This window comes from Manis pentadactyla, chromosome 15 (genome assembly GCF_030020395.1).
Source record: "Manis pentadactyla isolate mManPen7 chromosome 15, mManPen7.hap1, whole genome shotgun sequence".
Lineage (NCBI taxonomy): Eukaryota > Metazoa > Chordata > Mammalia > Pholidota > Manidae > Manis > Manis pentadactyla.
Window position 1 is genome coordinate 65,026,502 of NC_080033.1, and position 13,241 is coordinate 65,039,742.

The 13,241-nt window shown below is 45.0% G+C and overlaps 1 long non-coding RNA gene across 1 annotated transcript in view; it reads right to left on the reverse strand.

The window, feature by feature from the left end:
- The window catches only part of LOC118924491 (uncharacterized), a 53,731-nt gene that overhangs the window by 579 nt on the left and 39,911 nt on the right, over positions 1-13,241 (reverse strand). Inside the window, exon 3 of the long non-coding RNA XR_008994035.1 lies at positions 1,672-1,838. This is a non-coding gene — a long non-coding RNA (uncharacterized LOC118924491). The remainder of the gene's footprint in view (positions 1-1,671; positions 1,839-13,241) is intronic.

The window sequence follows — 13,241 nt, forward strand, 5'->3', positions numbered from 1 at the left end:
TCTGGGGTGGGTTGAGCCAATCCTTGTGACAAAGGGATGAAATATGCTGACTGACTCAGACTTAGATGCAGAAACGGGGTGTGCAGGGATGCAGGGGAATTCTCTGAGCCTCTCTAAATGTGATCAGGGTGCTATGAAACCTGACCTCAAATGATGACTTGACTTGTAGTCGACACCTACGTGCTGCTCACCCATGCTAACTCACTGGGTCTTGCACTCCCACGAGGCATGTGCTGCTGTTCTTTCCATCTGACTGAGGAGGAAGCTAAGGTACAGAAGTGTTGGGGAGGTTGCCCAAGGTTACTAGGCTGGTGTGTGGCACAAGGTATGATGAATTCAGGCTTGGCTGCAAAATTCACACTCTTAACTCTTTCCTTTATTATCCATTGGAAGAGGAAGACAGAGAGAAAAACACAAAATGGTATACCATAACACTTTACTGTAATATAATGTGGTGTAGTGTCATATAATGTAGCATTACATTATACAGCATAACAGAGTATTGTATATTGTACATCATATCATATCATGGCAGGCACTGGTGAGCAGGCCATCTTCATAACCATCCTGAAAACATCTCTCACCAGCACGGAGCAACAGAAATCTTGGATGGGTGTCGACTAGTGGACCAGATGAAACATTTCATGTGTACAGTGTGAGTCCTTTGGTCTAAGAACACTGTTTCTGCCATGGAAGCATCATTATTATTACATCCCTATGTTTGTTTCAATCGCACACAAAAGAACAAATGACCGAAAGGGGAAACTTTGAGGGAAAATTAGGTGCCCTGAACTTTCCAGACCTAGTGCTCTCTGAGCTCCAGTGATCATGGGTGTTTAAAGATGTCAGGTTCAACTGTGTTCATAAGGCTGTCTTATTGGTACGTTAGGGGGCAATGATCCGTGGCATCCTGTGTTACAGTCAGGTGGAGAAGGAGTTATGTGGCAGATGCAACTGACACACAGCTTTTACACTTAATCCTTCCCCCCTTTTAAAAAATGTCTCTGGTATTTTTGAAATTTCCTTAACTCTCCTCACGTTGGTGTTTGCTACACACAAATATGCACTGGTCAGTTTGCAGTTTATTTTTAAGTACTAAAGGGCACAGGGTGAACTGCAAAGTGGAGAGTTTAAATGTGTTTCATGTAATGAGGAAGCATATCCCCCTTCCTGGCCTTCTCAGAGCACAGATATCAAGTTAGATAAATAACCATGAATTTCCTCACTTCATTCCTGCCTCCCACCTTGTAGCCCAGGATTATGTGAGGCATTTAGTCAAAGCATAAAAGCAATTATAAAAATGCCCCTGAAATTACACTCACGTTTGCAATCAGGATTGCTAATATCTTGCCTCCCTCCACCATCCTGGTGTCATCTGATTTCAGTTCCCTTGAGGTGACTAAGAGTCTAGTCATTAATGTAACGCCCACCGACTTTATTGTAATTTACCATCAGAAAAGTCTGTTTCCAGAAACTCCCTGGGCTAAATGTAGCTTCAGTGCCAGTCCTCCTTGGCCATTGCACAAGTCGGTGCATTTTCTTTGTACTGGAATTGCTCCCCAAACGTAGGCACTAACATGAGATCGCTGTCTATTTAGAGGTTTGGTTTAAAGTTATGTAATAGAGGAATTCAGTTTCTAGAATCCAGCCCCCTATTGCTCACATCCTTACCTTTCCAACAACATTGCGATGATTTGAGAGTAATGTGAGGGTGATGATGGTGATGATGATTTCATAGGAATACAGGGGACTGAGAAATACGACCCCATGAAGAAGCAGTAATTCAAAGCCAGATTATGGGAACTCCTGTAAGACAAATGTTCCAGTCTCTTCAGTAACTAAATGACCTGTAAAAGAGAGAGGGAGAAGGGTTAACTGTTACAGATTAAAACAGACTTTCTTTCAGGTCTACAAGAAATGGCTCAAGGCCACAGAGGCAGCAGTAGAAGTCTGCAGGGGAGGGAGTGGTAGATGCTGTCCACACCACCTGCCCTTGTGCACACCTCACCCTTCATCCTGGCTGACTCACATCACCTCCCTAATCGAAGTGGGGTGTATTTCCACTCTGTGCTTGAAGGGCCCACTGGTAGCATTTGTAGATTGTACATTGTAATCATGCAAGCATTTAAAAATTTTTGCCAAATGGAGACAACTGTAGATCCACATGCAGTTAAAGAAGTAACAGGCAATTTTAGTACACGTGTGGATGCATGTGACCACCACCACCTTCAAAAACAAGATCCAGAACCCTTCCTTCACAAGAATGCCTCCTGCTAGACTTCCGTGGTTGCCTTTTTACTTATCTAGCTCTATCCTGACTCTGTGGGCATCTTGAGCCGAGATTCTTATGTTTAATCTCTATGTCCTGTTTCACGCTGCCTCAAACCAGCACAGAACCTCTAGGTTGGTCTTATGGAAAAGTCTGTGGAATACATTCAAATTCTATCACAGAAAGAAAGTAGGAAGTTCAGACTACTTTATAGAAAGGCTTTGGCCAAGAGGGAGAAAAAACACCCCAACGTACAAAGCACAATGGAGATATAACATTTTAAGACCTTTTCCTCTATAAAGGATGGAGAAGAGCTCAGTGTAACCATAACCTCACATCGCCTTAAAATACCACCTGCTCAGGTGATTCAAACAGAAGCTTGTACCCAGGAAGGACTAGACTTCTCTGTGAAATGAAGCATGAACAATAGACTTTTTTGGTCCTAATTTGGTTCCTTTTGCATCATTTTTCTATGAACTAGGGGCTCTGAGGTTAATGCACTTGAAAATAATGGATGTGTCACCAACTATTCCTCCACGAAGCCACACCGTGTGAGTGTCAACAGAAGTCAGCCTCTTTTGTAGCTGGGGCTGATTAGAACTATGGGGACATCTCAGGTCTGATAGAGTAACTTGAGCAAGGAATTGGGGGCATTTGAGAGTCTTGGGATTGTCCTCTATAGACTATCTCACGACAGACTTAGAAGAAGGAAAGTTTGCTTCACTGGCCTCTCGCCTGCTCTTGGGTTTCACCCTACTAATAGCGGGGTCATCAGAAAATGCCCTGGAGTAGCAGAGATCCCAAAATTACCCCAAGTACTTAGCCATGTGCTTCCCTGATGCATGCAGACACCTATAAGACTTCTGAACCCCTGGGTTTTGATGAAAGAATAAATATCAAAGTATGGCAGATGAGTCTGAGTCCTTCCAAGCCATCTTCAAAGGGCAGTGAGCAGCTGACCCATCACTGAGCTCACTAAGGGTCAGGTCATATTGAAAGCTTGTTATAGGTCAAGCTTTGTGCTAGCTGGGTGGATAACGGGATTTAAAAAATCCTGTTCTTCATCATATATCTTTCCATCTGCCTGTCCATCCATCCATCTGTTCATCCATTCCCTCCACTTTTATATACAGAGTCCAACACTTCTTAGTAGCCCCAGGGGACATGTGAAAGGACATTGAGGCAACAGCTTTTGGGACATTTTTGCACTACCTTCAAGGCATAAACATACCTTTGCCTCTTAGACACAGTAACACTAATCCCTTAGGATATCTGTAGAGCAGCTTGCTGTTGGCCAGAGGAGACCATGTTAGTTTCCTCCTGCTTTGAGTAAGAAGTGGGCTTGGGAGTCTGAGCAGAAAAGCAAACTGCTGTCGTGGATCTACCTCAGCACTTAATGTATTTTATGGTTTTGTTTCTCAGAAGTGAATCATTTCATGGAATATAATTTTTTCCCTCACTGGTATCTATTCAGAATTCTAGGGGAACCTACTACATATGAGATGTGCTGTGATTGTTCAGTATCACCTGAGGAAGGCATTTCTCTTAAAAACTTCAGGGAGCTTTACTCAGCTTCCTGGTGGCAGAGCGCCGCACAGAGAAGTCCGCTGCGCCAGGGCTCATTCTTCCTGGCCTCAGCGTTGCCCCATGAGAATGAACCTATATGGATGAAACGGAACAGTCTCTGGAGGGTTTAAAGGTGTGTCTCGTTGAGCCCAGTTTAGGGACGCATGTGCTCACCTGACACAGGAGAGCTCCCCAACAGGATGCACGCTCCCGTGAGTCTGCACCGTACAGATTTCCTCCAGCTATTAGAAATAAAAATTGAAGTGGCTGATCACCTAATTCTTCAAACAGAGTGATATACCCTCATGGCAAGTATCCTTATTGCAAAACTCTTGTCCATACAGGTTTTTGTTTTTTTTTAACATAAATGCTTATGTCATGCAACCAGAAATTGGGAAGAGAAAAGGCGCATAAACCAATGACAGGGCAGGAGTAGAGAGCAGGGGAACATGCAGCCAGAGCTCAGAGTGGCACGCATGTTGGTGCCATGCAGGAACAAACAGCAGAGACACTGCAATGGGAAAAAGAGTGACAGGGCTGCATCAGGGCGCTCTGCCATGTTCTGAAGTTCCCTGCTATGAAGTTGTTATGCCCGGATACCCTTCCGTAACTTGCAGGGTTCAGGAATGGTTGTTGACGACAGAGTCAGAGACTGGGCTTTCCTCATTGCTCTAAGGGAGTTGGCATGTAAGGGCTTAGCTGACCCTCGGGGACCAGATGTTCAGGGAGGCGTGGGGGCTGCTCTGGCTTCCAAGGCTCCTGTTCCTCCTCTGTGAAACGTCAGAGCCGTGTCAAAGCACCACCGAACTGCCACCCTAGACATCTACGGTTCTATGTGAGTATATTTCTCAGAGCTATTTCCACTTCAAAGCATGTGGCAGTGGCCCACACAGTATCTGGTACATGGCAGCCATAAGTGTCACTTGGTTTCCTTCTTCATTCCATGTGGGGAGGGCCCGGGAGGCATTGGTACACCTGCTGGGTTATCAGTGGTTGTAGAAACAGCTCGATTCAATCAAATCCTCCACCAGCATGTGTTTTATCATTGTAGCTAATAACTCTTTGTACAGTGCTTTGGATTTTCCTCTGAGAAGGGAAAGGTCTTGCATAAACCACAGTGCGGTTGGCAGGGCCGAGACCAGACGGTGACCCTCCTGACCTCAGCCCGTCCTCTTCCCCCGAGGCCCCACTGCATCTCTTCCTTACCATGGCTGATGTGATACGGGCTCCCGGGCCTCTGGAGTCTCCGTCACAGGCAAGATATGTGAGGAGGCTGACACCTGCGCTCAGCCAGCAGATACAGCTACTGCCATTATTACTAATTGCCGGCGTACTGAGGAAATTCATAGAAAAGTGTGACTTAGCTTGTTTTGCTTCTGAGAACCGGAGGTTAATGCTCGCTCCTTGGAGGAAGTTCTGTGGCTTAGAAAGAGAAAGAAAATCACATACCAAAGTGACCTTTTACCCCAACTGTTGTGCACACACAAAATTAATTAGCCAGGTTCTCATCGGGTTGAAGTGGAAAGTGATGGGAAAAGTTCTGGAAGGATGACGCAGTCTGCGGGGTTCTTTCCCTCTCCTCTCACGGTGACCCCTGTATTAAATTGGTGCCGTTAGTGGGTCACAAGCTGGTTTTTCAGATGGGATGGCCTGGCAGCTCCTTCCGGCCTCTGAGCCAGCAGGCCCTGGGGCTGGCGAGGGAGACCACAGCTTGGCCTGCCTTTGCCTGCGAGAAAGAAAAAGATCCCAGACCCACTGTTGGTCAACCATGAAGGGCCACCCGCCAGGAGGTGGGGGCAGCAGAGCCTGGGAAAGGAGGACATGGCGGGGTGGCAGCAGCTCGGGCAGTGGAGCCCCCGGGCTGGCTGAGGCACCCGGGGCTGCGGGGGTGGGACTGTGGGGTGAAGAGCCAGAGGGAGGGGGCGGTGAACGTCCTCCCACGGGGAGCTGGGACCACCGCGCAGGGTGTGGGAGGAGGGCCAGACCTGGGAAACGTACCCGTCTTCTTGCCTCTCCCCTGATGGGAAGTCAGGGTCAGTGGAGGGGTCCCGGTGAGGGCACGGAGCCACAAAAACCACTTGGTTACTGAATGCTGGCACTTGAGGTCTAACCTAAGCCTTGAGCAATCCCAGTGCCCGCAGGTCCTTAAATTCTAGTGCAGGCTTCTCATGATGCTTGCATGTAAGAAAAGGAAATCATGTTCTAAGGCACTTGCTTCCCTTTCTCACACTCTCAGCAGTTTATGAGGGCCCCCACAAAAGGCCACTGGCCTCTTACTTGTGTGCCCACCTCGTGATGCTGTGCACCCCACCCTTTGGCTACCCTTTCACAGCTTATCCCTATATATTTGTCTTTTTCTCCCTATACCTGTGAGCTCTGTGAGGGCAGGAATGGAATCTGCTCTTCCTACCTCCAAGTAAGTATAGTAGCAAATGGTTTATCACATGAACAAAGGGAAGGATGTATAAAAAGTCTGCAACTTTGGAAATTAGATATGGCTGTGAACATAAGCAAGTGTGTTCCTCGGGTGGCCCCTGGGGCCGGAAGGAATTTCTTTGTCTCAGGATCCAGTGAGGAAGGCCAACTTCTGCTCCAGCCTTGAACACTCCTTCGAGGACAGAAGCATGTTCATTATTTGTCAGCATAATTAAAGCCAGATTAAAATGCACCCTGCCCCCAAAATGACACAAGAATTTGGTATCGAATGTTAATGAGTTATGTGTTCCTGGGTCTTTTTTGTGTTTTGCTTTTTCCTTCCATTTCTCATCAGCACAAAAGAATGTTCTCTTTGTTTTTGGCTTTACCAGAAGTCACACTTATATGTGTACTGAAAGCTAAGTTTCTAAGTAAAAGAGGCACCATGACACCCCCACGTCCATTGACTGCTACCCAGGGAAGCCATCTGCTTTAAGATGTACCACATCCTTTCCACTGAAAAACCTGCTGCATTGTCAATGTTTTGTTGACCTGAGCCTCCTTCCTCTGGCATCCATGAGGTCAAAGGTCACATTCTTCTGACATTGAAGAGAGGCAAGGTCACCAAGAAGAAAGCTTTTTGGTTTCTCTAAAGAAAGGAATCCCCTTGCCCAAAGCATCCCTCAGATACCATATAAATCAACCCTCAAAAGGGTACAATTCAGTATTTTTTAAAAACATATTCACCAGATTGTATACCACTAACCAATTCCAGGGTATTTTCATCACCTCCCCTCAAAATTTGTGCCTATTAGAAGCCCCTCTCCACGTCCTCTTCCCCCCAACCCTCAGCAGCCACAATTCTGTCTTTATGTATTTTCCCATTTTGAACATTTCATATAAAAAGAATCATACAAAATGTGGTCTTTTGTGGCTGTCTTCTTTCACTTTGCATAATGTTTTCAAAGTTCATCCACCTTGTGGCATATATCAGTGCTTCATTCCTTTTATGGCTGAGTAATATTCCATTGTATGGATATACCACATTCTGCTTATTCACTCAGGTGTGGAGGGACATCTGGGTGGCTTCCACTGACTGTTATGAACAACACTGTTATGAACAGTTGTGTACCGGTTGTTGTGTAGTTTCATTTCTCTTGGGTATATACCTTGCGGCAGAATTGCTGGGTCATTGGACAACACAACATTCAACTGAGGAATTGCCAGGCTATTTTCTATCTCTTCCATCTTCTTTTCCTGGGATCACACAATGGCCTCTTGCCCCCAGAGTTTTCCCTTCCCTCAGATCAGGTCTCCTCACTACAGTAGCAAGGAGCAAACTGTATCATCCAACAGATGCCTTTAAGGCCTGCATGGTGATCAAGGTAAGATAGTATCTAATAAGCTGGGATTAAAGCGTAAACTGTATCACTCACTGCTTGAAATAGCTCATTATACCTCCTAGAATTAACGTACAGCTTACTAAGGTCTAGAATGCCCAGAAGGGTCTCCTCTGTTTTTGCCTCCCTTTCATAGATTATTTTCTAGTTGATCTGGCCTTCATTGGATACTGGCTCTTTCCTGCATTGAGCCTTTGTGCATATCACTTGTTTTCTCTGCCTAGATTAGAGCATGCCATTCTTCATGAAGCTGGCCAAATGAATGAGTAAATAAGGGAACTCAGTATGTTCAATACATTAACTTGGTCAAGGCCACACAGCTGGTTGATGGCAGAGTCCCCATCAGATTCGTCCATCAAAGACTGTTTCGTTTGTGTTTAATCGCTCCTTCTAGATGATCACCTAATGTACTGACCTGTATTGCTGACTCTCTTCTATCGCTTTATCAGGGTTTCTCAGCCTCAGCACTACTGACATTTGGAGTCAGATAATTCTTTGTGGTGGAAGCTACCCTGTGAGTTGTAGACATATATTCAGGATGCCAGTAGCAGCTCCCCACCCCCTCAGTCGTAACACCCAGTGTTTCCAGATAATGCCAAAGTCCCTTAGAATAGGCCAGCATAATCATCCCATTGAGAACCACCTCTCTAGAACCATTGTCTTGCTCAGTGAATATTGAGCAAGACAATAATAAGGTAGGAAACAATACCTATTTGAAGAACACAGTTTGATGATAAAGTTGGAACCACAAGAGTTTGTGACAGATCTGCAGTTAATGAAAATATCTGAATTACCAAATTCCTTATTCTTCCAGAATTTTCAACAATGTCAACTTAATGGGACTCCCAACTATCCTGGGTCAGGCAGGTGGTATGATCTTGCCCCTTAAGGAGCTTTATCCTCAAAATACTTTTCTCTATCATCCTTCTCAAAGATCAGAAATTCAGAGTAGTCATGCTAAAAGGAAGGGGGACAGATGATCAGAAAAATAGATCCTATGATAAGCAGGGTCCATTTATAAGTGCTTCATATTCATTTCAACAGCTTGCACTTCCTCCATCCTCACTCTAAGGACTGAGTCTGAGAGACAGAAATGCACACAGCTGCTCTGAGCCAGTGACTTTCCCATCCAGGATGCCCCCCACCCCCAGCTCCCGCAGTGCTGTTCAAACTTGGCAGGGGGCGACCCAAGACCCCATTAATAAACCCTGTGAAAAGATGAGTCATCTTAGCTGGAGATGTCCAAATACAAGATTCATCTTTCTCCCCATGGCAGTATCAATAAATTTGTATGATGCATATTAAATGTTTCATTAAAACCCAATGCTAAAGCATTTTCAGGAAGTTATAAACTCCCTTTGGAGGAGACCCGGAAGTCAGGGGACCTTGTAAGTGTACCAGGCACACCTCCATCCATCAGACACCAGGTTTCATCTTTGTTCTGTTTCTGTCTGGTACCTGGGTTGTTTTGAGATATTAGAGCTGCTAATAATGATTCGATGATGCTCAGATTAACTACCCAGATAAAAACATGTGGGCCTGAGCACCAAATTCCCTCCAGCCAGAACCAGTGCCTCCTTGCACCTCTCTCTGGTGGGCAGGGATCTGGGTGCCCAGCACGGAGCCTATGCTGGAGAAACATAAGGATCACAGGAACAATTCGAAGCTTAAGGGGGAAAACGCTTAGAGACAGAATTTTCCTCCCTTGGCTCCGATTGCCAGTCAGACTTCTTGGGGCCTTGGAGCTGGATGAGTTCCGGGCAGAGAATCCAGACAACACATCCCAGGTGCTCTCACACTGCAGGATGAAACCTTATTTAGTAGCTATATTAATTGAATCCTTACTTCATGTGGATTGATGGAATTCACATCAGAATGTCCCCTTGCTGCTGGAGATGTCCCTTGCTGATTGCCCTTCCCTCCAAAATAGGAGCTCCTAATTTCATTGTTGTTTTTTTCCCCCATTTGATCATTCACTCATACATTCATTTACTCACTCACTCATCTATTGCACACGTGTCACTTTAGAACCTTCTGTATATCATGTATATTGTATTTGTTCCAAAAGTTAACTTTGATCAATCATCTACAAAATGCCAGGCCCCATTCCAAGTGATGGACACCCACCATCTTCTCTAATCTCCACGAATCCTTTGAAAACAAAGGGTTTTCTTCAGCTGGAAGCAGAAAGGGGTAAGTTAGAGGTACTGAAAGCATGGGAAAGATGACCTGATGTTATTGGCTTAAAGACTGAGGGGGGGCACGGGACAAGGAATGTGGGCATTCTCCAGGAGAAGAACTGCAGAGAAATTAATTGCCAACAATTTAAATGAACTTGAAAACAGAGCACCCTGTTCGAGCTCACTGACACCTTGATTTCAGCCTTGATAAGCCCCTCCACTTAGAGCCCAACCAAGCTCATGCAGACTTCTGACCTACAGAGCTATGATATGAGAGGTGGGCATTCTTTTAAGCTGTGAAGTTTGTCATATTTGTTACACAGCAATAGAAAACAATTACAGCCCTCATTATTGCTGCTGCTCATAGACTTATTCCATTCTCACAATAAGCCACTAAGATGCATATTTTTCTCTTTTGGTTGTAAGTGAAGAAACTGAAATTCAGAAAAGGTAAAATACCTATTCAAGGCCATGGAGTTTCTAAGGAGGTAGAAAGAGATTCAAACCATGGTCTTCTGACTACAGTTCTGATGTCTTTTGACGTGTCCACATGGCCTCAGTCTCCTGGACCCCAGAAATCTCCATGCTGGGTGCGATGGCGTTCCCTCCCTCTCTAACGCTCTGGCATTGTGAGTGAGGAACACAGGATGTTGGCACGGGCAGGGCCCTGGGTCCCTGTCCCATAGGGAGGCAGCTCTGCGGGCCTGAGGGCAAGGTGAGCCAATGGTCAGCACAGACGCATGAGGCGCACAGAGGTGGGAGGGGCGCGGATATGGAGAGAAAATAGTGAAGATATTAGGGTCAGGATGTTGGGTGCTTCTGGTTGTCAATCACTTTTCACGTTCAAAGAAACACCCTCAAAAGTCCAAAGTGATAGCAGATGCTGTAATGCGTCACACCCGAGTCCCCAGGAGACTAACCCCCACTCAGTGTTGTCCTCTGACAGCTGTCACTCAATGAGGTCACAGATCCCCACCCGCCACGTCCACCTGGCTGTCTCCTTCACTATTCTGTCCTTGGGGTCAGAGGCCACATATCAAAGCACTGTTTCCTGACCCTTACAGCTGCTCACCTGAATCTCTGCTTTGGGAGGCAGGTCCAACAATACTTTGAAAAAAAGATTATGCTAAAGAAAAATGAGCAGGATTCTAAAGTTTGGCTTCTTTAGCATATTTATAAATCCTATTGACTTTTTCTCTTCTTTTTAAATTATGACAGTATTTTTTGCTCACTACAGAAACTTCGGAGATTACAAAAAAGGGGAGGGATTAAAGGTAACTACTGAGAAACGGGGTAATAGATTTCCTCTAAGTTATTTTTTTGTAATAAATATACAAAATATATACACAAAGATACAAAATGAATAACTAAAGGATGCTTTTAATGGAATCTGAATCAAATCGAATCTACATTTTATACTTACCTTTTCACTTCGTAATCTACCATCAAAATTTCCCAAGTCACTGAACAGTATCGGCCACATAAAATTTAATCATATGAATATAAAATAATTTAATTTTTTTGCTTATTTGGGGGTGTTAAAATCCTTCCCAATTTTCCAGGAATATACATGTTACTTTGATCTCTAATCCTTGTACATATTTGCTGAAAATTTGTTAAGTTCCCTAAGATAAGTATAAAAAAGTGGGCATACTAGGCATGGTGATGGTTAATTTTATCTGTCAACTTACTAGCCATGGGATGCCCAGATTAAACCTTTTCTCTGAGTGTCTGTGGGGATGTTTCTGGATGAGATTAGCATTTGAACCTGTGGGCTCAGTAAAGTAGATGTCCCTCCTCAGTGTGGGAAGCCATCTTCCAATCCATTAGAGCCCGAATGGAATGAAGGGGGAAGAAAAGAATCCCCCCCTTTATTCTCCTGTCTTACTGTTTGACCTGGGACATCTCACCTCATCTGCTCTCAGAGTGGGGTTTACACAATCGGCTCCCCGGTTCTCAGGCTTTTGAACTTGCATTGAATTATGTCACAATTATTCTACAGCTCCACCTTGCAGATGTCAGACTGAAGGACTTCTCAGCCTCCATAACTGTATGAGCAAATTCCCCACATGTACATACACACACATACACACACATGCAATATTATCCAATGGAGTGTGTTTATATACATATATATGATGTATATATATATATATAATTGGTTCTATTTCTCTGGAGAACCCTGACTCATACATAGGCTAAAAGGCATAAATATTTTAGGGCTTTGACATGGGAAAGTATTTTTTAGAAAAGTTGTATCTGTCTTTCCACATGCTCGCTAACGTAATGTGTTACTACAGTTTTTATATATCTACTCAGTTTGCCGTGCAATCTCTCTCCCTGAGCAGCGCTCTGCCAGCCTGCCCTAGATTTTTCACTTTGACAATACTTTTCTATTCTTTTTCCAAACAACCCCCTACCTCCCATCCAGGGGCATCATTCAAATGTCTCCAAGTAGAAAAAGAAAAAGACTAATTAATTAGACCGCTCTTTCTCTGTCTACGTTTATTTATCGCTGAAGATAATCCCACGCACGTTCACCTAGTTACTTAGCACATATATTGAATGATGATGCAATGCCAAATAATGTTTACTTCAGAAGGAAAAATAAAGGGCATTTTTTTGGAGCGCTCTGTTTAAATCTTTATCTATCAAATTTTTTAAACTCCTTGTCCACCAACTCCTATGCCTGGTTCACAGCCAAGAAGAGCAGTAGCATTCAGTTGGGTCTCTTTGGTGCTGAGAGCAAAGGACGAACACAGAACTGACTGAAGATACGCCATGTGCTAGAGTCTGGAGGCTCCACTGAGTATATTCGTTCTTTTAAGCACACGAGTGAGGTATTCTTTTCTATGTTTCTAGGCATAGTGAAATCAGTGTCAGTATTCAGAAATTTGCCAAGGCCCCAGGGTCCCCTGTCCCCAGGTCCTGACACCAGTTGCTCCAGGGCAGGTCCCAAAGCAGATCCCTGCCCACGGCAGTTTCCCCCACTGGCTCCCTCAGATTCCCTCTCCCTCCCTTCTGCTCCTTTAGTTCAGCAACAAGCATTTATGGCAGCCTCTGCTTTGAGGGGTCTCTCCAAACGGAGCCATTTCCTGCAAAGACCAGCAGCCCCAGAACCACCCGGGAGGGCAGGGCCGCACTCAGGTGTGGGCTTCCTCATGTCCTCCCTCAGTCTTCAGGTTCCCTGGGGCAATGTCACTGGGTCCGAGGGAAGTGACACCTGCCTGCAGAGTTTTCGCCCTCCTCACAGCCAGGCCCACGCATGACCACGAGTGAGTCACAGGGAGGAATGGAGACATCTTCTCGGGCGGCTGGGCTCTCGGTCCCAAAACCGCATTTATGTTTTTGTATATGTGTTGGAATGATTCAGCGGAAACTTCTGGTCAAACGGATCACCATAGCAACTTT